Below are 16,280 nucleotides of genomic sequence, written 5' to 3'. Positions count from 1 at the left end.
GTGCTGTCAGTTATCACGAAATTAATTGACTTAAAATTCAGACGCATTACTGTGCAACGATACACCTTTGTAAGCTTGTAAAACCTTGCCCCAAAAGATATTTATTTTCCGGCGAGAATTAAAAATTCTGGCGCTATCTGGTATCAAAACGCTCACTGCGACGTCTCTAATTTCCTATACAGGGTGTAACGCGAGTTTCTGCAAATACTGAAAGAGGTGAAAGAACGTTTAATTCTAAGTAGAAAATGTTCTATGCACATATGCATTTTAAGGCTTTGTTTACCCATCAGAGGATTTGAAAATGTACGGGACTCGCGGGTGTGCTCTGTGAAATGACGGACACACGGTTGTATTGTCGCAGCCTCGGAGGTGCCACTTAGTCATATTACGAATGGTTTAATATTACATTATCTTATAACAAGACAAATGGGATTACAAAGCATGTAATTTACCGATAAGCGTTACAGGACAACATTATTGCGGTGATTAAAAGTACTTCTGTAAAATGCTACGCGGCATCATCAAAGCGAGGGAGGAGGGCGGGTGGGTAGCCTGCCCTTGCGACCTTGAAAACAGCTGAGAGACGATGCCACGTAGCATTTTACAGGAGTACATTTTATCACCGCAATAATGCTGTTGTGTAATGCTTATCGGTAAATTACATGCTTTTTTATATCATTTGTCTTGTTATAAGATACTGCAATATTCCACAGCCTGCAAAAAATAACATTAAACCATTCGTAATTTGAACAAGTGGCACCTCCGAGGCTGAGACAATGCAGCCGTCTGCACTTCACCTCACAGCTACACGCAGGGCACAGCAGCGAGTCCTCTACATTTTCAATTCCTCTGACGCACGTCGCCCACCACCAGGGTCAGCGGGCGGACATGATGCAGAAGAAGGCGCGGGAGCCAAAGTATTCATCCGCCGTCCACCGCTCCCTGTCGCTGAGAAAGCTGCTCCTTGCGTCACAGCTGAGGAAGAGAGAGGCGAGGGATAGGTCACTCCTGCAGGAACACGAAGTAAGAACGAACGCCAATAGACATGGCCACTCGGAGGGATACAAAGGAAAAAACAAGAAGTAAAAGATAAGGACCGGAGGTTGAAATCGCTCACACATGAACAAACAGTAATAGATAAGAGCACGGAGTTTATTTAGATCACTCACAAAGAAATACAAATGAAGAACAAACATATCTAACTTGCATTTTGGTTCTTCCGAGGCTGTCTGTGATAAAGTACACTGAGCAATTTGTAAAGTGGATGTAGGCTGGAAAATGCAAGGATGCAGGCACGGTGAGAGAGGGAGGGAAAGTGAGAGGGAGGGAGGAAGAGAGGCAGAAAGGAGGGAAGGAAGGAACGTAGGAGAAAAGAAAGGAATAAATAAAAGCAAAGCCTTCCCCACCAAAAAAAATAATTAATTAATAAAATGAAATAAATAAATAAATAAAAGTAAAACGGAGAAAAAAAAAAGAAAAAAAGGAAGGTATGAACAAAAGGATAGGGAAAGGAAGAAACGGATAAGAAAAGGAGAGAAATCAAATGAAAGAAAGGAAGGCAGGAAGGATAAAAAAAAAATGAAATAATGGAAAGGTAGAAAACGAAGAAAGGAAATCAAATAAATACAAAAAGGAAGGAAGAAAGAAAGAGGAAGGAAAACGATGCCATAAGTAATGAGAGAGTTAAACCAAAAAAAAAAAAAAAACAGACAAGACTTGAATAGAAGAGAGAGAGAGAGAGAGAGAGAGAGAGAGAGAGAGAGAGAGAGAGAGAGAGAGAGAGAGAGAGAGAGAGAGAGAGAGAGAGAGAGAGAGAGAGAGACTAGATAAATAACATCCGAGAGTGGTGAGCATGGGGGAGGCTGGAGGGTGGTGAAGGAAGGGGACAGGGGAATGGATGAGCAGGGCAAGGCAGGGAAGGAAGGAAGAGCAGTGAAGGGAAGGAGGAATAATGATGGAAGAAAGGCAAGTGAGGGAAGAGGGACGGTGTAGGAGGAGCAGTGAAGGAAGGAGAGCCAGGGGAAGTGGAGGCAGTGAAGGAAGGAGAGGGGAGTGGAGGAAGAATAGGGACGTTGTTGTAACCCAGCAAACAACAAGAAATTAAACATGTAACAAGAAACAAGAATGAAACAAAAATGAAGAAATGAAAAAGGGAAACGAGAAGTAGAAAGAATAAATGAGGGAAGAAGATGATAAAAACGACAGCAGGTATCAAGAAGCTATCACCACCCTGACAGATAAGAGACGAGACGTGACCACCGTGGAGAACAACAAGATGCGGTGAGTCATCACAACACTAACAGAGCCGGAGATTAGCACAACATTACAAGAAGAGGTACTCAGGTGGCCATCACTGAATTAGTATACGAGGGAAGCAGAGGTCACCGGAAACAGGTGACATGGACAACACGGACAGCCGGCACACCACAGGAACCGCCGCCTCCTTGTTCCTGATTAGAAGATGCGATTACCAAAGTAACTCGAGAATGAATCTTATTGAAAGTTAAGGAAAAATAAACTGTGTGATCGAAGTACGGGGAAGATAAATATAGTTACTTGAAAATGGATCTTGCGGAAAGTATATGAAATTGAACCATATGACCAAAGTATGAGAAAATAAATATATTTACTCGAAAATGAACCTTATTGAAAGTTACAGGAAAATGCCGCGAATGATCGAAGTGGTGGAAAATAAATGTTATAGCAACGGAAGCCTTGTTGGGGCAAAAGGTCGCTCTAACATCACGCGTATATTACAAGGTGTAGGAGACGGGAATAGACAGAAACAGAGAGAGGGACAAGCTAGACACAGCTGTCAGACCAGAGAGGGTCAGGATGGGCAAGCCGCCTGTCGCAGTACCAGTAAGTAGAGCCACACAGTTGTAATGCAGTCACAGTAAAATGTGGGTGTTATATATTGACAGAGAGGGATTGGGTGGTGTAGGATGTGTTCCTCAATGAATATTACCTGCGAGGTTTGTGTAGGATGAGATTTATCATTGAGTATTAAATATGTGAAGTGATTTGAATCGGAAGTGTAATGTGAAGTGTTCCAGATGTTTAATGAAATTTATTTGAAGAGAGATGAAACCATTTTCGTAGTTTCTCCTTGCTGTCGGAAGTCATATATGATCATCTAAGTGTAAATAAATGTAAATAACACAAAATAAGTAAAAAATAAATAAATAAATAAATAAAGCGCTCCCTTGAACCCACAAAAGCCAGTCTTATAGTTTAGGGAGGCAGCAAGAGTGTGCAACGTAGAAGCACGACAACGCAGAAGGAAGATTAATGAAGGAAAGAAAGCTAGTGAGGAAAGGAGAGCCAAGGAGCAGTGACGTGAGGAACAGTGAAAGAAGGAGAGATAATGAAGGAAGGATGAGCAGTAAAGGAAGGAGAAGTAATGCAGGAAGGAGGGACAATGAGAGAAGGCTGGCCAGTGAAGGAGGGACATGAAAGGAGGGGTAGTGAGAGAGGAGAGTCAGGGAAGAAGGGAAGTGATGGAAGGAGGGACAGAGAAGGAAGGAGGGACCAGTGAAGGAGGGGTAGTGAGGGAAGAGAACAATGAGGTAGGAAGGGACAAGGAAGGAGGGCGGTGAGAGAGGAAGTGAAGGGAGGAGGGATCGTGGGAGGGGTATGATGGATCACAAACACCTGAAGAACGAAGGATTGCTGGAATGGTGCAGGTCTGGGTGTCAATGTACTGCTGGCTGGAACGTGAGGGATGCCTGGAGTGTGGGAGCATGACTGGACTAAGAGTGACTATGTACGACTGGAGCGTGGGTGTAGGAGTGACTGTGAGTGTGTGACTGGAATGTGACTGGCAGGATTGTGACTATCTATCTATCTATATCTATCTATCTATGACTGCAATGTGAAATAACGAAGCGTGAATGACATGAGTTTAAATGTATGACTGAATTTTGCATGACAAGAACGTGGAGAACATAAGCATAAATGACTGAAGAGTGGATTTGTAACTGCAATAAGTCAAGCCAAGCCAAGCCAAGCCAAGCCAAGCCAAGCCAAGCCAAGCCAAGCCAAGCCAAGCCAAGCAAGCCAAGTCGTGTAAGGCGAGGCATGTTAAGTTAAGCACGCACTTTTGATGAGTTATAAAGCTTGAACTGGTGGTGGTAGTGATGTGTGTGTGTGTGTGTTCGTAAATATGTGCGAGCAAATAGGGAAGAGGAAGACGAAGTGGAAGAGAAGACGGAGGAGAATGAATAGAAGGAGGAGGAGGACGAGGAGGACGATAAGAGGGAGAGGAAGAAGAGGAAAAGAAATATATATAAGACTTAAGAGATGAAAAAGGAAGAGGAAGAAAAGAGGATTGGAAGAAAGCGTGAGGCAGAGAAGAAAGATGAGATTGATGAGCTAAGGGTTAATACACACACTGTCAATCTCTCTCTCTCTCTCTCTCTCTCTCTCTCTCTCTCTCTCTCTCTCTCTCTCTCTCTCTCTCTCTCTCTTGTCCCCCGCTGCAGCTCAGCTCCCTTTTCACTTACTGCACCGGACAAGCTATTACAGCTATTACAGACAAGCTATTACATTCCTCGTCCTGCCCATTACGAACAAATGTTAGCTAGTGTGTGTGTGTGTGTGTGTGTGTGTGTGTGTGTGTGTGTGTGTGTGTGTGTGTGTGTGTGTGTGTTTGTGCGTGTGTAATGATAATAATAATAATAATAATAATAATAATAATAATAATAATAATAATAATAATAATAATAATAATAAACGGTTTATTATTTAGGTAGTTAACAAACTGAAAATGTACATAGGGGGTGGGGAAATGCTTAACATTAATCCTAAAGATAAGTCTAATCTAGAAGGGACTATTGATTGATGGCTCGCACCATGGTGGGAATCGAACTGAGTCTGTAGCAGTCCGTGCGCGGCGCCTTTAGGGGCGTTATCTTGTTGTGGTGTCTGGTGGCATGGACCGAGCGAGACGCGTCAGGCGGCAGCATGTGTCTGAGACGTGGATGATGCAGTAGTCCCCTTCCAAACTTCTCCAGAGCCTCTCGGTGCCTGGTGGATCGTCTAGACAGACTCTGGGTGGTCAGGGCTTCTTCATAGATGGTGTATGCAGGGCCAATGATGACCCTGCACGCCCTTTTCTGTGTGTGTGTGTGTGTGTGTGTGTGTGTGTGTGTGTGTGTGTGTGTGTGTTACAAGTTACTAGACTGGATTTCTGATCTATTCAACTATAATCATACTACTACTACTACTGCTACTGCTGCTATTACTACTACTACTACTGCTACTACTACTACTACTACTACTACTACTACTACTAATGGCGGTGCTTCATCGTTACCATCACCTGTGTAAAAAGTACCCTTGCTCCCAAAAAGTTTGAAAGACCGCAGAGTTTCAGCTGTCAAGTCACACACAGTCAGGGAATCAGGCCTCAAGGATGACCGAATGACAGACAGTAGTGTGCAATTTCTCTCCTATCTAGAGGCAGAAGATTTTGTGTTTCTCCTCGACGGTGAAGAGTCATTTCATCTGCGCCCTTCTGCTTTACTTATGCCAAACTGAATCATGCCATCCTCTATGCCCCCCTTCCCCCCCACCAACAAAAGAAAAAAAGAAAAAAGAAAAAGAAAAAGAAAAGAAAAGAAATAGAAAAGGAAACTGAGATGAAACACGAGTGTTACAAAATACGTTTTGCGTTTGAAATCCTTATGCTTTTTTTCAATTGACAGTGCAAGTAACACAAGGTCTTTTCTTCTACATATATACTTCTTTCTTTCGTCCTCCTCCTACTCCTCCTCCTCTCCTCCTCCTCCCCCTTCCCATCACGAGGACTGAAGAGCTATTTTCTTACTATCTAGAATCACTTTTTCACTTACAACTTCGCAACTTTCTCCTGCAGCACCACCTCCTCCTCCTCCTCCCTCTCCCTCCTCCTCCTCCTCCTCCTCCTCCTCCTCCTCCTCCTCCTTTTCCTCTTCTTCCTCCTCCTCCTCCTCCTCCTCCTCCTCCTCCCTCCTCTTCTTCCTCCTCCTCCTTCTCCTCCTCCTCCTCTTCCTTCTCCTCCTCTCCTTTTTTCTTCCACTCGACTAGTCTCAGATCAGGGGAAGGAAGGAAAGTGTGGAAGAGAGAGAGAGAGAGAGAGAGAGAGAGAGAGAGAGAGAGAGAGAGAGAGAGAGAGAGGGAGAGAGAGAGAGAGAGAGAGAGAGAGAGAGAGAGAGAGGTCCTGGAGGTGGCGACACACCACATCTGCCACCACCCTCTCGAACACTTTCCCCTCTCTGTGGTGGAGAAAGTGTTCGAGAGGGTGGTGGCAGATGTGGTGTGTCGCCCACCTCCAGGACAATTACCTCCTCTCGGACCAACAGTTTGGGTTCAGACCTGGGCGGTCCACCTCCGATCTCCTCATGCTCCTCACCGGGGGCTGGCAGGACGCCCTTGACGGCGGCCTCGACTCTGTTGTGGTGGGCCCTAGATATAGCGGGGCGCCTTCGACAGGGTCTGGCATGGGGGCCTTCTGGAAAAGCTGAGGGCAAAGGGGATCCAGGGTGACCTCCTCCAGCTCCTTGGCGACTACCTCCAAGGAAGGACCCTCCAGGTCGTTTGTCAATGGGCAAGCGTCCGAGTCCCTCCCGGTGAGAGCGTCAGTGCCACAGGGCTCAGTGCTGGGGCCAGTCCTGTGGAACATCTACGTGGACGATCTTCTCCGACAGCTGGCGGCGGTCTCAGCTTATGCTGACGATTGCACTCTCTCCTGTACCTACCCTCGACACGAAAGTGTGCGTGCTGCTGAAGAGATCAATCAGCAGCTTGGGGTGATACAGGAGTCGGGGGGCACGCTGGCAGGTGACCTTTGCTCCGGAGAAGACACAGGCAATGGTAGTTTCTCGATCCCCCGCTGCCAAGCCAGCAGTGGAGGGAGGGCTAAGCTTTGGTGGCCTTCCTCTCGAACTCCAGGAGTCCGTCAAGATTCTTGGGGTGGAGGTGGATCGAGGGCTGCGGTTTGACCGCCACGTCAAACACATTGCCCTTAAGGCCTCACACCGAGTCTCCTCCTTGAGGAGGGTGGCCAACTTGCTCGACAGGAGAGGGAGGCTCTTGCTCTACAAGGCCCAGATACGGCCTTATTTAGAATATGCCGCACTCTCCTGGATGTCCTGTGCTGCCACACACATCAGCAAGCTCGACGGAATCCAGCGACGGGCGCTGCGACTGGTGGAAGCAGCAGGTGCCCCAGCCCATCCTGAGGCTCCCGTCGACACGCTAGAACACCACAGGGACGTGGCAGCCCTTGTGGTGTTCCACAAGGCACAGGTGCAGGGGTGTGCCACATCTGGCGGGACTACGGCTGCCCACCAGAGTCACCTCGCGGGACACGAGAACGGTGTTATCCAGTGGTGACTCAGTGGAAGTGCCACGTTCCCGCTCCAGCCAACACCAGCGCACTTTTTGGGGGCGAGTCTCCAGACTGTGGAACGTCTTCGCGTCCTCCGTCCCTCATATCAGGGGGGGATGGATACCCCAGGACGTGAAGTTAGCAGCACACCACTGGAGGGGCTCGTTCCCAACCCCCCTGCTAAATAAGTAAGCCCATAAAGAATGTATATATATGCATATATCTTTATATTTATAATTGTGTGCTGTGTCCCACCCCTAAAATAGGTTGCACACGGCAGTGCGCCTTCGGGTGACAATGTACCTATGTTTAAAAAAAAAAAGAGAGAGAGAGAGAGAGGAGAGAGAGAGAGAGAGAGAGAGAGAGAGAGAGAGAGAGAGAGAGAGAGAGAGAGAAGGAGAGAGAGAGAGAGGAGAGAGAGAGAGAGAGAGAGAGAGAGAGAGAGAGAGAGAGACGTATACAAACACTAGTATAACCTGACTTAGTGACTGGGAAAGGAGAAATGAAGAGAAACATGAGAAAAATGAACTGATGAAAAAATGAGTCTGCATGATTAACTAACACAGGAAAAAGGGTAGGAGGAGGAATAGGGAGGGATACAAAGAAATACAAAGGAAAGCCAAACAGCAACAGACATTTTGGTCCTTGAAAGGCTGTTTGGTAACTACTTCTAACTAGCTACAGGGAAGAGAGACAGGACAGCATAGCAGAAGGCTCCTCCCCACCCACCACTCCCTCCAGCTTGCGCTGATATGGAAATAGCTGGGAAAAGTACCATGCAGTATGGAGAAACTGACATGGAGTTTTCATAGGAAAGGATGAAAAGAAATTGTACTATTCACCCTACGGTGAACTCTATACGCCCATGGGAAAGTTAATGCAATTTATAATAAAATTGGTGTCTGCAAAATAAGAGTTTACTAGTGAATTTAGTAATTATTCGGACAAGAAGAGAGCTTGTTGGGGATTTACTTTTAAATATTTGTCTATTTTATTTTTCAATGATTCATTAGTATTACTGTTCACAATCTCTGCAGGAAGTTTATTCCATATATCTATTATACGTTTAAAGAAAAAAAATGTTTGGCTTCGTGATATTTAAAACGTTTGAGTATAATCTTCAATCCATTATTTCTTGTTAGTTTAGAATGATCAATGGTGAAATATTTATGTGCATCAATGTTATTATATCCTTTGAAAATTTTGAACACTTCAATTAGGTCTCCTCTTATCCTACGCTTCGTTAAGCTAAATAGGTTTAGTTCTTGCCGTTGTTCCTCATACGGCTTATTGCGCATTCTTGGAATAATCTTTGTGACTCTGCGCTGTATCTTTTCTAGTTTTTTTTCAATGTCTTTTTTAAAATATGGTGACCAGCACTGTACACAGTACTGTACAAGTTTATGAATGGGGATAATAGATGGAAATAGATAGGTATATTTCATACAGGGAATGCCACGTGTAAGCCTGGTCGTTTCTTGCAGCTTCCCTTATTTCTTATGTTCTTATGTTCTTCACAGTATTCTGGATGAGGGCGCACCAGTGAGTTATATAAGGCAAGTATAACCTTTTCTCATTTAAATTCAAAGGTTCTTCCAATGAACCCTACTAATTCATTTGCCGTCCTTACTGTTACTATGCAGTGTTAACTCTGCTTTAGGTCGTTTGACACAACGACACCAAGATCTTTTTCTATATCGGTGCTTGACAGTGGCATGTTATTCATTACATATCTCGCCTGAACATTGTTGCTTCCTCCTCCTCCTCCTCTTCCTCCTCCTCTTCTTCCTTCTCCTCCTTCTCCTCGTCTTCTTTCTCCTCCTCTCCTTTTTTCTTCCACTCGACTAGTCTCAGATCAGGGGAAGGAAGGAAAGTGTGGAAGAGAGAGAGAGAGAGAGAGAGAGAGAGAGAGAGAGAGAGAGAGAGAGAGAGAGAGAGAGAGAGAGAGAGAGAGAGAGAGAGAGAGAGAGAGAGAGAGAGAGAGAGAGAGAGAGAGAGAGAGAGAGAGAGAGAGAGAGAGAGAGAGAGAGAGAGAGAGAGAGAGAGAGAGAGAGAGAGTTACAAGTTACAAGGAGTTACAAGGAAGAGAAGTACTCCAGAAGGCCTTATGACCCATACAGGGAGTACTGAAAGAGACTCAAGCTAAGTTAGAAACACATGTCCAGGCGACATCGAGTCTACGTAGGCAGCACCTCGTCGAGTCTTGTCTTGAACTGCTCTACAGAGTCACTATTGACGACATCTGAGGGAAGCGCATTCAAACGACTGCAGATTTTGTAGGAAAAGAAGTTCCCACAAAGATCTCTGTTGTAACGCTTCAGTTCAAGTTTGTAGCCATTGATACGAGTGCGCCCCTCACTCAGCTGGAACAAGCACCTGTAGTCCACGTTGTCAAAACCTCGAAGTATCTTAAATACCTCTATGAGCTGACCACAAAGCCTTCTGGTCTCCAGTGAGAAGAGGTTCAACTCCTTCAGGCACTCTGTATAACACATGTGTCTAAGCTCAGGAATCACTTTGGTCGCCCTGGCCTGTACTCTCTCCAGTCTTGTGATGTTTTTACGGTAGGAAGGACTCCAAAACTGAGCTACGTACTCCAAATGTGGACGGACGAGAGAGTTGTACAGTGATAGTACTTTTTTTTTTTTTTTACAATATCCAAACTGTCTCTTTAAGTAGCACAAAAGTTTCTGAGCCTTCTTCTCTACAGCTATACACTGCTTCGAGAACTTGAGGTCATTGGTAATAACTACACCCAAGTCTTTCTCCGAGTCAGTGCTCTTCAGAGCCTTTCCCTTAAGAACGTACTCATATTGGGGGTTGCGGTACCCAATGTGCATGACCTTGCACTTGGCTGCATTAAATGGCATCTGCCATTTGTCTGACAACTCTCCCAGCTTATGGAGATCAAGCTGAAGTTGTTCTACTTTCTCCGGAGTCGAAACGTCTGATCCTAACTTCGTGTCGTCGGCAAACTTACAGATTCTGGAGACAATTCCTTTATCTATATCATTAATGTATATGATGAGAGACAGAGACAAAGAGAGAGAGAGAGAGAGAGAGAGAGAGAGAGAGAGAGAGAGAGAGAGAGAGAGAGAGAGAGAGAGAGAGAGAAGAGACACGTGGAATGACTCACACACAGGTAAGATTACTTGACAACTTGCACCAGGTTAATCAGCTTCGTGAGTACAACCTGTATCATCATAAGGGGGAAAGACACCTGTAACAAAGCATTATTATTATTTCTTTTTATGTAGGAAGGATACTGGCCAAGGGCAACAAAAATCTAACCAAAAAAAAAATGCCCACTGAAATGGCAGTCCCATAAAAGGGTCAAAGCAGTGGTCAAAAATTGGATAAGTGTCTTGAAACCTCCCTCTTGAAGGAATTCAAGTCATAGGAAGGTGGAAATACAGAAGAAGGCAGGGAGTTCCAGAGTTTACCAGAGAAAGGGATGAATGATTGAGAATACTGGTTAACTCTAGCGTTAGAGAGGTGGACAGAATAGGGGTGAGAGAAAGAAGAAAGTCTTGTGCAGCGAGGCCGCAGAAGGAGGGGAGGCATGCAGTTAGCAAGATCAGAAGAGCAGTTGGCATGAAAATAGCGGTAGAAGACAGCTACATTGCGGCGGTGAGAGAGGGGCTGAAGACAGTCAGTTAGAGAAGAGGAGTTGATGAGACGAAAAGCTTTTGATTCCACCCTGTCTAGAAGAGCAGTATGAGTGGAACCCCCCCAGACATGTGAAGCATACTCCATACATGGACGGATAAGGTCCTTGTACAGAGTTAGCAGCTGGGGGGGTGAGATAAACTGGCGGAGACGTCTCAGAACACCTAACTTCATAGAAGCTGTTTTAGCTAGAGATGAGATGTGAAGTTTCCAGTTCAGATTATAAGTAAAGGACAGACCGAGGATGTTCAGTGTAGAAGAGGGGGACAGTTGAGTGTCATTGAAGAAGAGGGGATAGTTGTCTGGAAGATTGTGTCGAGTTGATAGATGGAGGAATTGAGTTTTTGAGGCATTGAACAATACCAAGTTTGCTCTGCCCCAATCAGAAATTTTAGAAAGATCAGAAGTCAGGCGTTCTGTGGCTTCCCTGCGTGATATGTTTACCTCCTGAAGGGTTGGACGTCTATGAAAAGACGAGGAAAAGTGCAGGGTGGTATCATCAGCATAAGAGTGGATAGGACAAGAAGTTTGGTTTAGAAGATCATTAATGAATAATAAGAAGAGAGTGGGTGACAGGACATAACCCTGAGGAACACCACTGTTATTAGATTTAGGAGAAGAACAGTGACCGTCTACCACAGCAGCAATAGAACGGTCAGAAAGGAAACTTGAGATGAAGTTACAGAGAGAAGGATAGAAACCGTAGGAGGGTAGTTTGGAAATCAAAGGTTTGTGCCAGACTCTATCAAAGGCTTTTGATATGTCCAAGGCAACAGCAAAAGTTTCACCAAAGTCTCTAAAAGAGGATGACCAAGACTCAGTAAGGAAAGCCAGAAGATCACCAGTAGAGCGGCCTTGACGGAACCCATACTGGCGATCAGATAAAAGGTTGTGAAGTGATAGATGTTTAAGAATCTTCCTGTTGAGGATAGATTTAGAAACTTTAGATAAGCAGGAAATTAAAGCAATAGGACGGTAGTTTGAGGAATTAAAGCGGTCACCCTTTTTAGGAACAGGTTGAATGTAGGCAAACTTCCAGCAAGAAGGAAAGGTAGATGTTGACAGACAGAGCTGAAAGAGTTTGACTAGGCAAGGAGCAAGCACGGAGGCACAGTTTCGGAGAACAATAGGAGGGTCCCCATCAAGTCCATAAGCCTTCCGAGGGTTTAGACCAGCGAGGGCATGGAAAACATCATTACGAAGAATTTTAATAAGTGGCATGAAGTAGTCAGAGGGTGGAGGAGAGGGAGGAACAAGCCCAGAATCGTCCAAGGTAGAGTCTTTAGCAAAGGTTTGAGCAAAGAGTTCAGCTTTAGAAATAGATGTGATAGCAGTGGTGCCATCTGGTTGAAGTAGAGGAGGGAAAGAAGAAGAAGCAAAGTTATTGGAGATATTTTTGGCTAGATGCCAGAAATCACGAGGGGAGTTAGATCTTGAAAGGTTTTGACATTTTCTGTTAATGAAGGAGTTTTTGGCTAGTTGGAGAACAGAGTTGGCATGGTTCTGGGCAGAAATATAAAGTGCATGAGATTCTGGTGATGGAAGGCTTAAGTACCTTTTGTGGGCCACCTCTCTATCATGTATAGCACGAGAACAAGCTGTGTTAAACCAAGGTTTAGAAGGTTTAGGACGAGAAAAAGAGTGAGGAATGTACGCCTCCATGCCAGACACTATCACCTCTGTTATGCGCTCAGCACACAAAGACGGGTCTCTGACACGGAAGCAGTAGTTATTCCAAGGAAAATCAGCAAAATACCTCCTCAGGTCCCCCCAACTAGTAGAGGCAAAACGCCAGAGGCACCTTCGCTTAGGGGGATCCTGAGGAGGGATTGGAGTGATAGGACAAGATAAAGATATGAGATTGTGATCGGAGGAGCCCAACAAAGAAGAAAGGGTGACAGCATAAGCAGAAGGATTAGAGGTAAGGAAAAGGTCAAGAATGTTGGACGCATCTCCAAGACGGTCAGGAATACGAGTAGGGTGTTGCACCAATTGCTCTAGGTCATGGAGGATAGCAAAGTTGTAGGCCAGTTCACCAGGATGGTCAGTGAAGGGAGAGGAAAGCCAAAGCTGGTGGTGAACATTGAAGTCTCCTAGAATGGAGATCTCTGCAAAAGGGAAGAGGGTCAGAATGTGCTCCACTTTGGAAGTTAAGTAGTCAAAGAATTTCTTATAGTCAGAGGAGTTAGGAGAGAGGTATACAGCACAGATAAATTTAGTATGAGAATGACTCTGTAGTCGTAGCCAGATGGTGGAAAACTCGGAAGATTCAAGAGCGTGGGCACGAGAGCAGGTTAAGTCACTGCGCACATAAACGCAGCATCCTGCTTTGGATAAAAAATGAGGATAGAGAAAGTAGGAGGGAACAGAAAAGGGGCTACTGTCAGTTGCCTCAGACACCTGAGTTTCAGTGAGGAAAAGAAGATGAGGTTTAGAAGAGGAGAGGTGGTGTTCTACAGATTGAAAATTAGATCTTAGACCGCGAATGTAGCAGAAGTTAATGAAGAAAAAGTTGAGGGGGGTGTCAAGACACTTAGGGTCGTCGACGGAAAGGCAGTCCGACCTGGGGACATTTATGGTCCCCTCCCCAGATGGGGACTCCGAGGCAGGTGTAGGAGTCGCCATGATTTTAAAATTTTAGAGTGAAGGGTGTGCGTGTTATTAGGTGCTTGTAGTTTTGTGTAGAGGAAGAGAGTTGTCTTTAGAGGGCAGGCTGTGACTACCCCCTTGTGTTGTGAGACACAAAGGGAAGCGTTCAGTGAGGTCACAGCTGGGTTTAATGATAAGTTCACAGCACCCCCTGAACCGTGCTTTAGACCTCACTGGGAGTAATTATCGTTTCGGCAGGTGTCTGCTGCCTCCTCCTCTATTCTCATCCTTCCTGACTCTAATTAGGGCAAATCCTGCAGGGGAGACCAAGAGTGAGGAGAGGAGGGTGAAATGGATTAGTAGATAAGATAAGATAATGAGGGAGCAGGAGTAAGTGATGGTGGTGGTGGTGGTGTAGGAGGTAAGAAGAAGTTATAACTATCATGGAAACTGTGTGTGTGTGTGTGTATGTGTGTGTGTGTGTGTGTGTGTGTGTGTGTGTGTGTGTGTGTGTGTGTGTGTGTGTGTGTGTGTGTGTGTGTGTGTGTGTGTGTGTGTGTGTGTGTGTGTGTGTGTGTGTGTGTGTGTGTGTGTGTGTGTGTGTGTGTGTGTGTGTGTGTGTGTGTGTGTGTGTGTGTGTGTGTGTGTGTGTGTGTGTGTGTGTGTGTGTGTGTGTGTGTGTGTGTGTGTGTGTGTGTGTGTGTGTGTGTGTGTGTGTGTGTGTGTGTGTGTGTGTGTGTGTGTGTGTGTGTGTGTGTGTGTGTGTGTGTGTGTGTGTGTGTGTGTGTGTGTGTGTGTGTGTGTGTGTGTGTGTGTCAGTGTGTGTGTGTGTGTGTGTGTGTGTGTGTGTGTGTGTGTGTGTGTGTGTCAGTGTGTGTGTGTGTCAGTGTGTGTCAGTGTGTGTGTGTGTGTGTGTGTGTGTGTGTGTGTGTGTGTGTGTGTGTGTGTGTCAGTGTGTCAGTGTGTGTCAGTGTGTGTGTGTGTGGGTGTGTGTGTGTCAGTGTGTGTGTGTGTGTGTGTGTGTGTGTGTGTGTGTGTGTGTGTGTGTGTGTGTGTCAGTGTGTGTGTGTGTGTGTGTGTGTGTGTGTCAGTGTGTGTGTGTGTGTGTGTCAGAGTGTGTGTGTGTGTGTGTGTGTGTGTGTCAGTGTGTGTGTGTGTGTGTGTGTGTGTGTGTGTGTGTGTGTGTGTGTGTGTGTGTGTGTGTGTGTGTAATATCTCTGCAATCTCTATGTTATTTTACTTTACATACTTTGCAAATATTTCACTCATATTTTTCATGATTCTTACTGTTACATAATCTCTCTCTCTCTCTCTCTCTCTCTCTCTCTCTCTCTCTCTCTCTCTCTCTCTCTCTCTCTCTCTCTCTCTCTCTCTCTCTCTAGCCATATCGATCTTCTTCACATTCCTTCTTCAAGTTCACTCGCTCACTCGCCGACTCACTGACTCACTCGTTCGATCTAACAATGCCATGACCGCTGCTTCACGACCTCTCTCCCCTGCCAGCTAACAAGTGTGAATAACTACAGTACTGGAGCGCTCTGTTTCACTTTCATTTGCTGCGCCTCCATCTGTAGCCACATGAATAGCGCAGGATCAATTTCATCACCTTTCAACATTTTTATTCATCTCATTGTGGGACTGATTAATATGAAGGCAGTGGAAAAATGGGAAGGTGTAGGAAGATTACTGATGAAGATTATGACAAGTAGAGACGTAAGGAACATGAGGAAATGAACATTTGAAGATTAGAAGGAGAGGATGTGAGAAGGAAGAAGAAGAAAGACAGTAGATAGGACAAGGGAGGAGGAAAAGAAAGACTGGAAAGGAATAAAGAGAAGAAAAAATAGACAGGAATAAAAAGAGTAGGAGGAATGAGTAGGAAAGGAGTACAGAGAGCAGGAAGAAGTTAGGAAAGCAGAACGCGTAAAAGAAAAGTAAACAGTAAGAGGAAGAAAGAGGAAGAGAAAGATGAGGAGGAGAAGAATGAGGAGAGGTTAAGAAAAAGAGGAAACCAGGAAGTGTGGGAGAAGAACATCTGGAAGAACAGAAAGAAAGAGAAGAAGGAAGAAAAAAAGGTAAAGAGGAAGAAGGAAGGGAAGGAGGGAGAGAGAAAGAGGATGTGAGGGCCTTGTTAAGACTGTCAGCTGAGGTCAAGCGTCTAGATAGAATTACAACGCTCCCTGCCTTGTATGTATGAGTATTTTCACACTACAACGAGGTCACGGGAACCATATCGAAAAGAAAGAAGTAATTTTTCTATTGAAATTTTCCCTCACCATTTTTTTTTTCATCTTGTCATTTTTTTTTCTCTCGTTATTTTCTTCTGTACATAATTTCCCCACTGAACAGTTTTCCTTTTCATTTTCTTCTTTGTGATAATTTTCTTAGTTGTCATTTTCCTTTTAGTAATTATTTTCCTCTCGTCATTTTCTTCTTTAGATATTTTCCTTTGTAAACATGATTCCCTCAATTAATTTTCCTGATATTTTCCTTTTCTACACATTTTTCCCTCTATTCATTCTTCCCTCTGATCATTTTCCCCTTTAAACATCCTCCCCTCTGGACACATTCCCCCTCAAGTCATTTTTTTCAACATTTTTCCCTCTGAAGTTCACAGTACGATGAAAAACTGACAAAATCATTACTTTTC

The 16,280-nt window shown here is 44.8% G+C and overlaps 1 long non-coding RNA gene across 2 annotated transcripts in view; it reads right to left on the bottom strand.

Annotated features, from left to right (window-relative positions):
- Positions 1 to 659: 659 nt before the first annotated feature.
- Positions 660 to 16,280, bottom strand: part of LOC135096976 (uncharacterized) — a 29,655-nt gene continuing 14,034 nt past the window's right edge. For both annotated transcript variants that reach the window (XR_010265235.1, XR_010265234.1), the window contains exon 4: positions 660 to 975. This is a non-coding gene — a long non-coding RNA (uncharacterized LOC135096976). The remainder of the gene's footprint in view (positions 976 to 16,280) is intronic.

This window comes from Scylla paramamosain, unplaced genomic scaffold, assembly GCF_035594125.1.
Source record: "Scylla paramamosain isolate STU-SP2022 unplaced genomic scaffold, ASM3559412v1 Contig10, whole genome shotgun sequence".
Lineage (NCBI taxonomy): Eukaryota > Metazoa > Arthropoda > Malacostraca > Decapoda > Portunidae > Scylla > Scylla paramamosain.
This window is presented reverse-complemented; position numbering and strand designations above follow the sequence as displayed.